At 37.0% G+C, this 11,581-nt stretch overlaps 1 long non-coding RNA gene across 1 annotated transcript in view; it reads left to right on the plus strand.

Moving 5' to 3' along the window:
• Positions 1–892: 892 nt before the first annotated feature.
• LOC125755445 (uncharacterized) overlaps positions 893–11,581 on the plus strand; it is a 51,051-nt gene continuing 40,362 nt past the window's right edge. The window contains exons 1-2 of the long non-coding RNA XR_007412045.1: positions 893–1,405; positions 11,325–11,397. This is a non-coding gene — a long non-coding RNA (uncharacterized LOC125755445). The remainder of the gene's footprint in view (positions 1,406–11,324; positions 11,398–11,581) is intronic.

Raw genomic sequence — 11,581 nt, forward strand, 5'->3', positions numbered from 1 at the left:
AAATTTATACTCTGATGGAATTACAAGAGGAAGCTCATGAGATTTTATTTGGTTATATCTAGAAAGCTTGCCTATATTTGAAATCGAATACTCAGATGCTAATAATAAATCTAAATATGACTTATTTTTATGACTAGAATCATTAACACTGCTTAGATATGATTGGCAACCTATATAATCATGTGGTAATTTCATGCACAATTTCAGTAAAGCCACAAATGGTGCTAAAGTAGCTGATTATTCAATTGTCCCAAAACAAAATAACTGAATTTGGCCAAATACCAAAACTAAAGCTAAATTATTGTATCCCTAGTTAAATAATACAAATACTGGGAGTGTATGGCTCTCCATTCTTTTTACTGCTAGGGTGTTATATCAAAAAAGGTTGATGACACTTAGAATACTACAATCTAGCTAAATCTAAAGATTAAATATTCTATCAACTTCTCAAGTTTTTTTACCTACAATATATCTGCATCCATGTAAGCTTGGTTTAGATAAATCAACTCCAGGATGAATTTCATCACAGTACGTTTGTAATATGACATTAAAAAATTGCCACTATAACACAAACATATTGTAATAACTTTAAAAAATTTAATAGTGATTTGTATAATAGTTATATATTTACATGACATATTATATATAATTATATATCCAGTAGTAATTATATAATTCATTTATAAATTCATATATACATTACATATGTATATAGTACTTATATAATTATATGTAAATATACCTATATCTGTACTTATATAATTATATGTAATTATGTAACTATGTATATGCATATTATATATATTATATACATACATATTCACATGAACACATAGACATACACACACATCTGTAATGGACAATTCTGTGAACTGGCTTGCTCACCTTCATTCCACCTTGCTTCTAACTAAAAAGGATGGAAAGCTAAAAAAACAGCATCCCAGGAGTTGATTACACCTAGTCTTTGGTTGCAAATTAGGTTACACCCATTGAATGAAGTCTTATGAGAGCTGAATGAGGCAGAGGCCATTTTTCCTATTTTTTTGTTGTTTCTGCTGGCCAGCAAGAACAAGGAAAAGTGAGGCTTTTCTTCTGTGTTCCAGTGTCCACCTGCCAGATTCTTCTGTGTCAAGAGGTGGGTGCATCAATGACTGAGGCAGCAGCATCTTCTTGGTTTCTTGTTCCTGATCACTAGGACACAACTGTAGATAACTGTTCTATAGCTTTCCAGATGTCAAGCACCGGCAGTGGTGACAGCATGTTAATTTCAGCTCCTTGAATTCATAGTATCACCAATGGCTTCAAATCAGAAAGCTTACCTGGTGGATTGGTTCTATCTAGTCCTCAGATGTGTTTCTGGAGGCCAAGCCCAGAACCCCACTGTGTCAGCAATGCAATAAATTTGGTAAGCATCTAATTTACTACGTTAAAAATTCTTGCCTAAACTCTCTACAGAAGTTCTATCTTCCAGACCAAAACAACATTTGAAAGAAGTTAACAGTTTTCTCAAAGTACTTTAGCATGTTTTAGAAATATTTTTTCAATACTTTAAATTTTAATATATCTAATATATAATAAATATAATTCAGGAAAGAAAAGATATTCAAATATCACCAAATTATGAAAGCCTTACCTGTACATATCAAAAGCAGAACTCTTTGAAAGACAATATTGTTAATAGCTCTTTGTTCCAAAAAAAAAAAAAAAAGAAAAGAAAGAACAGGTAATACTATGATACTATGAGATAAGAGAGTGAATTCCACACAACTCAATCATTTACAAGTGGAAAGAGTATGCCAAAGGGAGAAATGTGACAAATAAGAAAACAAAATAAATCAATCAAAGTTTATAGACAAAGGACAAAACCTTGGACTCATCCAAGTAAGGTAACTGGGATAAGATGGCCCAGGAATCTCGCAGGATGATCCTTTCAGTAAAATGGTGAATTAGAAAAAAATAATCTGACCATAAAACAAAAGACAAATGGGTTGGCTGAGGGGAGAAGGTAAAAGTATCCTTTGCAAAACCATCCCCACAGTCTGCCCAAATCTAGGGTTTTATTCTACAGATGAGAAATTAAGGTGGTCCAAGGTTATGGTTTCCCAAAGGCTGGCAGAAGCAAGCGTGAATATTTTTGGGAGGGACACACCTGTACCCAGACTCTATAGGAGTCCCACAAATAAAGCCGAACAAGTATGCATCCACAATCCAAAATTATAGAATACCTGAGAAAAAAGACCAGCATGAAAAAGTCGTCAGAACAAAGAATAAATAAGAATCTGAGTCCTCCACCCAAGAATTCAAACATTTGTATTACCTAATCCAGAATCAATAGGACTATGTTTAAAATAAGTAAAATAAAGACAGGACTAATAAACTGGTTTAATACAGAGTGTAAGAAAAGGCTCAAGTAGTTTTTAAGAAAGTGAAATAAAACTTTGTATCACTCTAGGAGCAGGACAGAAAAGAAACAATCTATGTATTTTAAGTAAAAAGGGATGGATTTAATACAGCTAACTTGGAACTTAGAACACTGTTGGAAAAGTTAGATGGGCAGGTTCTCGGCCAAGGGGTGTCTCCCAGAACACCATGGAGGCATCCTGCCAGAAGGACTACTACCTCTAAGTCTACATTGGCACTACTACATGCAAGAACACATATTACAGCTGTAATTCAAACACCAGGAAATCCATACTTTGACTCCCACAAATACTTCTTGACATCTATGAATTAGTGACTGGGCACTGGAACAAACAGTCCAGTCACCAACTCCATAACAATTCTCTCTCCAGAAAACTGGAGAACAGACTGAGCAATATCATTACAAAAATGACTCGTGTTTGCACAGCCTTGTCAGCAGAAAATAGTCAAAACGGCAGGCCTCCATGTCACCTTCATCATGTAAATTTTTTTAAAGATCTTGCATTTTTCACCTTTCAAAAATTGTGGTGTTTTCCATCTAACTGCCATGCCCTGAGTCGAAGGCAGACACTCAACTGCTCAACTGCTGAGCCACCCAGGCGTCCCTAGTCCTGTACTTTTAATGAAACAAACAAAATAAACTTCAAGAGAGATTTTTTAGTATGATGAAATCTTGGGCATTTCTATTAGTAACAATTTTAGATAATAAAATACTGTATCCAAGAAACAAAGGATACTATAGAAACATTTAGAGAACAAGAAATTCTTGTCCCAGTGATCTCTAAATACACACACACACACACACACACACACACACACACACATAGGGACACCTGGATGGCTCAGCAGTGAAGCTCCACTCTCAGCCCAGAGTGTGATACTGGAGTCCCAGGATCAAGTCTGACATCAGGCTCCCTGCATGGAACCTGCTTCTCTCTTTGCCTAGGTCTCTGTGTATCTCATGAATAAATAAAATCTTAAAATATATATATACATATATTTAATATAAATACTTTATATATAAATGTTTATTAAATAATATAAATGTTATATTTATATATATATATATATAAACAGCAAAAATGAAAAGTCTGCAAATGAGGCCTGACAATTTCCCTAGCTTACTTCTCTGAAGGAGTTTCCAAGATGGAGTTTTGGAAGAGAGAAGCCAGAGAAAACCTAGCAGTCTTCTGTGAACTAAGGAGAGAAAGCCAGGAGTCTAGAGGCACCAAGATGACTAGAGTTCAGAGAGCAGAGTACTAGAGAGAGAATACCTTTTGAATCTTCAGCTGAGTACTGATTAGTACATGCATGTGAAGGAATTACCCAACATAGGGGAAGGGACCACCTGAAAAAAGCAGAGGGAGCTATCTCCTGAATCCACACAGGACCAGAGATATTTTATGTTATGACCAGTCCAAGCAGAAAACCTTACAAATCACAGGACATATAATACAATCCTCAAAAGGATTTTGCTTCAGAGTGGGGTAAATTGTCCCTAGACTAAATGCTGCTCTGGTTTTGCATAATAAAATAAGCCATTAAAGTGACTAAGAACCAAACTCGTGAATATTCACAGAAAAACAAAACACCCATTATGCAACATGGCAAAATTCACAACTACTGCAAAACATTTTATGGGGTGCCTGGATAGCTCAGGTCATGATCTCAGGGTCCTGGCATTGAGCCCCGGGTCAGGCTTCCTGCTTAGCAGGGAGTCTGCTTCTCCCTCTCTCTCTGCCCTTCCCTTCTGCTTCTGCTTTCTCTAATAAATAGATAAAATCTTAAAGACTTCATTAAAAAAAAATAACCAAGCAGCACACAGCAGAAAAATATGACCCACAATGAGGAGAAAAGCAAATGAACAGAAATAGTTGCAGAAGTGACACAGATATCAGTTAGTAGAAAAACCTTAAAACATTTTTAGTTAATATTATAAGTATTCCACAGTAGAGACATGGAAGATACATAAACAACCCAAATCAGATATCCAATGAAATAAAATGTCTGACACGAAAACCATAATGAATAGAAGTAACAGCAGACAAATTATTATGGAAGAAATAGTGACCTTGAAGACAGAGCAATGAAACCTATCTAAAAGATAACAGAGAGATAGAAAAGACAAAAAAATAACTGAGCATCAGTGAGCTAGGAGACAACTTGAAGCACCCTAGAAATATCTTATTCAAGTCCCCAAAGAAGACAGTAGGGGGTATAAAAATATTTGAATAAGCAATGGCTGAAATTTTTCCAAATTTGATGAAAACTATAAGAGATTCCAGAAGCTTGACAAATACTTAGCACAATAAATATGAATAAAACTATACCAAAGAATATGGGATCCCTGGGTGGCGCAGCGGTTTGGCGCCTGCCTTTGGCCCAGGGCGCTATCCGGGAGACCCGGGATCGAATCCCACGTCGGGCTTCCGGTGCATGGAGCCTGCTTCTCCCTCTGCCTGTGTCTCTGCCTCTCTCTCTCTCTCTCTCTCTGTGTGTGACTATCATAAATAAATAAAAATTGAAAAAAAAAAAAAAAACAAAGAATATCATCAAATTTCTTAAAACCAGTTATAAAGAGAAAACCTTAAAGGCAAGCAGACCCCTAACCTCCCCCATCAAAACAAAACAAAACGAAAAGAAAAACAAAAAAATATGGGGAAAAAAACACAAAAGAACCCACACAATTTAGAATTCTATGCCCAGCAAAACTATCTTCAAAATATAAAGACCTAAGACATAAGACATAAGCCAAAAGAATGCTGAAAGAATTCATGTCCAGCAGATTTATACTACAAAAATATGTTAAAGAAAGTCTAACAGGCAGAAAAAAAAAAAAAAGATACCAGATGGAAATATGGATCTACACAAAGAAATGAGACTAGATATGTGGGTATATTTAACAGCATTTTTCTCCCTATTTTTAAATCTCTTTAAAATTTGATTTTATAGGGGCATCTGGGTGGTTAAGTTGGCTAAGTGTTCAACTCTTGATTTCAGCTCGGGTCATGAGCTCAGGATTGTGAGATTGAGCCAAGTGTTGGGTGCCATGCTGTGTGGAGTCTGCTTGAGTTTCTCTCCCTTTCCTTCTCCATCCCCCACTGTCCCTCTCCCCACCCACATGCACATTAAGACAAAATCTTTAAAATTTGTATAAAGCAAAAATAAAAATAATTAAAAATCTACTCTGGGGTTACAATGTATGGAGCAGTAAAATGTATGGTAAAAAAAGCACAAAGGCTGATTGGGGAGAAATGGAAGTATATTAGTGTAAGGGCCCTAAACATAAAGTAGTAGTTAGAGATGTTTAGTATCAACCCTAAAGCAACCACCAAGACAGCAAAGCAAAGAGTTACAGGTAACAAGCCAATAAAGGAGATAAAATAATTATTAAAAAAATAATAATAATCCCAGTAAAAGCCTGAAGAGAAAAATGGGGAGGGAAGGGGCAAGGAACACAGGGAAAAAAACAGAAATAGTGGACTGGTATATTTAAACAAAACTGTATCAGTCACCATATAAATCAAAAACCTCACTTAAAAGGCAAAGATACCGGGACGCCTGGATGGCTCAGCAGTTGAGCATCTGTCTTCGGCCTAGGGTGTGATCCTGGAGTCCTAGGATCGAGTCCTACATCGGGCTCCCTGCATGGAGCCTGCTTCTCCCTTTGCCTGTGTCTCTGCCTCTCTCTCTTTCTCTGTGTGTGTGTGTGTGTCTCTCATGAGTAAATAAAATCTTAAAAAAAGGTAAAGATATCAGACTGAATTAAAAAGCATTCAGTTGTATAGCCCCCACAAAACATCATTTTTTACATAAACAAATAGGTTAAAAGGATGGGAAATGGCACTAGTCTAACATTACTTTAAAAACAAAAACAAAAACTATAGTGGCTTTTATCAGGAAACTGGCTTCCAGAGCAAAGAATTTATCAGGGTTAAAGAAGGTCATTTCAGAATGATAAAGGGGCCAATTCATCAAAACATGATAGCCCTAAATATATCTTCAAATAACATGATGCAATGAGATGAGCACTGGGTATCATACTGTATGTTGGCAAACTGAATTTAAATAGAATTTTAAAAATATATTAAAATAAAAAAAAACATGAAACAAAAATTGATAAACTGCAAGGAGAAAAAGATATTTATAATTATAGTTGGAGATTTGAATACTCTTCTCTCAATAATTAATAGACAATAAAAAATCAGGATACGGAAGACTTGAACACTAACAAAATAAAGCTCATTGATATTTATACAATATTCCATCCAACAGCAAAACACACATTCAAGTGTACACAGAACATCTACTAAGGTAGGGCACATTTGGGGCCATAAAACATCTCAAAACTTATTTCAAAATATTCTGCAGTAGAATTTATGTGGCCTTTGTCCGGGGTTCCTGGCATGGAGCTCCTAAAACCCTTAGAATTTCCCAAGTAATCTAAGTGTCTTTTTTACTCAACATAGAGTATGCTAAATGATGTGACTCATGAGGAGCCCCAGATACCTATGCCAACAGGAAGCAGGCTTAGGATGCAGTGGTCCAGACCAGAAAGATCACCACATGATTAGAATGTTGAGACTTAGAACCATCCTGGCATTCAGGGAGGGGAGGGGCCCTGGGGACCCAGAGACTGATTTTAACCACAAGGTCAATAATTTCCTAAACCTTCCCAACATACTGAAATCCTAAGAAAAACTCTGGGTTTCCTAAGATCTTAAAAGTTCTCATCACAAGGAAAAAAAATTTTTAACTATGAGTGGTGACAGATGCTAGACTTACTATGGTGATCATTTTGCAATATATATACAAGTACCAAATAATTATATTGTACACCTGAAATAATGTTATGCCAATTGTATCTAATTTTAACAAGAAAACAACTGTTAGCTAGGATACAACAGAGTTACCCAAAGAAGAGGCCTGAATGTTGGCAGCAGAAGGGAGGAGGGGGAAGGCACAAAAGTAGGGAAGGAACCGGGTTTTGTTTTGCAGAACCCATAGTTCCAGCCAAGTAGAAGCTCAACCAGGTGTTTGGCCTGATAGCTTGCTAGGTGTCTTGCTAGGTTATCCGTCCCCTGGGAGCCCCCTATCTAAGCTAGTTGGGCTGGACTGGAGCTGGAGCAGGGCAGAAGCCCTCTGGAGTTGTCCTGAAGTACCTTTATCTCATTATGATAATAAGATCTCCTTCTATGGGTGGAGTTTTCTGCCTTTTTTTGAACACATGATGTATGCATTAGCCTCTTGACATGCTAGGCTCGCGCAATTCAAACAAAAGTGCCTTCGGAAGCTCCCTCCTCCCACCCTTACACTGAATAAAAGCTTCCTGCACTAGTAGCATGGTGAGACAGTTCCTTGTGAGCTAATTCCCTGTCCTCTTACTTGTGACAAGCAATAAAGAGTTCTTTGCTTTCAACATTCCCTTGCGCTGTGTTCAATGTGGTGTACCCCCAACAGGGAACCCCTTGAGTTCAGTTACATAACCAAAAACAAACAAAAAAACCCTCTGGACTTCCTGATCACTTGATATGTTTTATTTCTCGACCAAGTTAAACAGTTGTTGCTTATAATTACCCATTAACTTATGTATGCACTTTTCTGTATGTAAATTTCACGATAAAATGTTTTTAAATATTGAAATTAATCCAGATTTGATGAAGACATAAATCTGCAGATTCAGAAAGCAACTAAATCCCAAACATAAGAAATCTGTAGCTAGACATATAATAAGAACTGCAGATCTCCAAAGATAAAAGTGAACCTCTCAAAACAGCCCAAAGAAGTCAGTTCAAAATCCAGTTTTAAAGACACAATTTTAGAAAGTGAATTCTACTTTGAAGGAATGAATGCCTGAGATGCAAGTTAAAAAAAGAAAAAGATAATCCTGTGTGCAAACCTAAACATTAACTCTATAAAATACCAATAATATCCAATTTGGAGGCTAATGAAGTAGAGGAATTGATTAAAATTAACATATTTTAACATCTTTATGTTGTTTAGAAAGAAAGCACATATGTTTGCTATTTTTGGATGTTAGGCATGTTAAATTTTTTTTTGAAGATTTTGAGAGAGAGAGCACATGCGCAGGGAAAGGGGCAGAGGGAGGGGCAGGGGGAGAAGCAGACTCTCTACTGAGCAGGGAGCCAACTGCCGGCTTGATCCTAGGACCCGGATATCATGACCTCAGCCAAACAAGCACCCACGCATATTAAAAGGGTAATCAGAAGTACTTAAAATGTTTACATTTAAATCAGTCAAGGGAAAATATATCTTGAAAATTCAAGTAATCCAAAAAAGGATGAAAAAGAAGTATAGCATAGAAAAAGAGAAAAAAGTAGAAAATATGGAAAAAATGAATCCCACCAGATTTGCACTTTTGCACTATGGTAGGACAAATACTCTTAAGAGTTCCTCCAATTGTATATATAGACTGCATCTTCTTTATCCATCATCTGTTGATGGACACCGAGGCTCCTCCCACAGTGTGGCTATTGTGGACATTGCTGCTATAAACATCCGGGTGCAGGTGTCCTGGCGTTTCCCTGCATCTGTATCTTTGGGGTAAATCCCCAGCAGGGCAATTGCTGGGTCGTAGGGCAGGTCTATTTTTAACTCTTTGAGGAACCTCCACACAGTTTTCCAGAGTGGCTGCACCAGTTCACATTCCCACCAACAGTGCAGAAGGGTTCCCCTTGCTCCACATCCTCTCCAACATTTGTGGCTTCCTGTCTTGTTAATTTTCCCCATTCTCACTGGGGTGAGGTGGGATCTCATGGTGCTTTTGATTTGTATGTCCCTGATGGCCAGTGATACGGGGCATTTTCTCATGTGCTTGTTGGCCATGTGTGTGTCTTCTTTGGTGACATTTCTGTTCATGTCTTTTGCCCATTTCATGATTGGATTGTTTATACTATATGTTGGCAAATTGAACTCCAATTAAAAAGTACATATAAAAATTGTTTAAAATAACCAAGAAAAAAAAAGTTCCTCTAATAGTGGGGCACCTGGGTGACTCAGTGGGTTGAACATCTGCCTTCAGCTCAGGTCATGATCCCAGGGTCCTGGAATCGAGTCCCATATCAGGCTCCCTGCTCAGCAAGGAGTCTGCTTTTCCCTCTCCCTCTGCTGCTCCCCTGCTTTGTGCTCTCCCTTTCTCATTTAAATAAATAAAATTCTAAAAAAAGAATTCCTCCAATACAAAACACTAGATTCTAGAGAAAAAAGACTTTTTAATTCATTGTTGGTTGAACAAAGGAAATCTCCAGGCACCAATCCCCTACAATCAAAGGGGCAAAAATTGAGCTGAAACAAGCAGGAAAGCATCAGAAGGTATCAGGCAAAAAGCAAACTTGAAAGGCGGGGTTCACCCTGACTGCAAATGCTGACAGCAGCCAGCAATTGACCTCTGGAAACAAAACTTTGGGACAGGAGCAAGGTCGGGAAGCTGAAAATAAGACAAACTAAGACAACTGGCTACAGGAAGGACCCTTCAAGGGGCTCCAGTGGTACCAAATGAGTTTATACTGACTCACTGGAAGCAGATGCAAATCATATCTGAAGGGAAGCATGCACAGATTAGGTCCTTTGTCTTCCCACAAACTAAGCTCAGCAACACACTCAAGGAAACAGGCTAAAATGGCACACAACAATATCCAAAAACAGACTTACAAAGACTGAAAATATTAAAATGATCAAAAACAGAATGAGTTTTTAAAAATTAGAAACAGACTTAGAAGAGGCTATAATGAATAAATGGGAAGATCAGAAAAAAATGAAATGAAAATATAATTATTAAAAGCATCATTAGTGTTTTAAACAGTAGATCAGGGGCAGCCCTGGTGGCCCAGCAGTTTAGCGCCGCCTTCAGCCCAGGGCCTGATCCTGGAATCCCGGCATCGAGTCCCACATTGGGCTCCCTGCATGGAGCCTGCTTCTCCCTCTGCCTGTGTCTCTGCCTCTCTCTCTCTGTGCGTTTGTCATGAATAAATACATAAAATATTTTTAAAAATAAAAAATAAACAGTAGATTGGATAGTGCTGAAAAACAAATTAATGAACAAGAACAGAGCTGATGAAATTAACCAAAATGCAGCAGATAAACAAGATGCCGAGAACGATGTGATCAAGGGATATGAAGGATGGAATAAGAAAGTCCATCATTTGTGCAGAGTCCTAGAAGAACAGAAAAGCAGTATCTGAGGAACCAGTAGTTAAATATCTTACAGAACTAACATGAATTGAAAGAAAGTGGAAGCCAGTATATATACTTAGGAAAAAAGGAAATTCACATCTCCAAACACTATAGTTAATCTGTGGAATACCAAAGGAAAATAATAAGGATTAAAAGGAGATGGAAAATAAAAGGTAACCTGTCAGAATGCAAAGGCACAAAGATGTTGAAAAGGTAATTTAAAGCCACAGGATGAGTGACAAGGCTGTAATAATACCTCTGCATCCTCATTTCAGAAACTACCACTTCCACTTTTCTATTTTTAAACTGGCCAAAATTGTTTTACTCTTAACCTTTAAAAAAAAAAAAAAAACCTTTCTGTTTAATAATTTCAGCTGAAATAATACAAGGATTCTTAGAAAAAAATTTAAATATATTATCTAAAGTAATATACTTTATCAGTTTAACAACCTTACCAGTATGCAACACGTAGAGAATTCATAATCCTTGACCTAGAGTACTAAATATTTGCATATAAATAACTTTTGAGGCTCTTGCTCCAAATTACTGTTTTTGATAACCCCAAACTCCCTGTTAAAAATCCTTGGTTAGGGAATTTTCAAATTTCAAGAAATCTAAAACTAAATTAAAACTTCTTACCTAAAGGAAGGTATCTTTACATTACTCTTTATTCACATTTGTATACTTCATTTTTATTGTCTTTTCTTTAGATTATATCTGCAACTAGATTATATCTGCAAGGTTATAAACCTGAGAACAGGACTCTTCTAAATCAATGCTGAGGTATACTTTGATGTGTTCTAGAAACTTGGGAAAAAGAGAACACCTATAGATTTAGTGATTGTATACATTTGATTTGGGTATGACATCCTTAATCTCATCTCCAAAAATAAGAAGATGCAAAAACATCTAATCATTATTTGAAAACCTGGGGATCCCTGGGTGGCGCAGCGGTTTGGCGCCTGCC

This window comes from Canis lupus, chromosome 1 (genome assembly GCF_003254725.2).
Source record: "Canis lupus dingo isolate Sandy chromosome 1, ASM325472v2, whole genome shotgun sequence".
Classification (NCBI taxonomy): domain Eukaryota; kingdom Metazoa; phylum Chordata; class Mammalia; order Carnivora; family Canidae; genus Canis; species Canis lupus.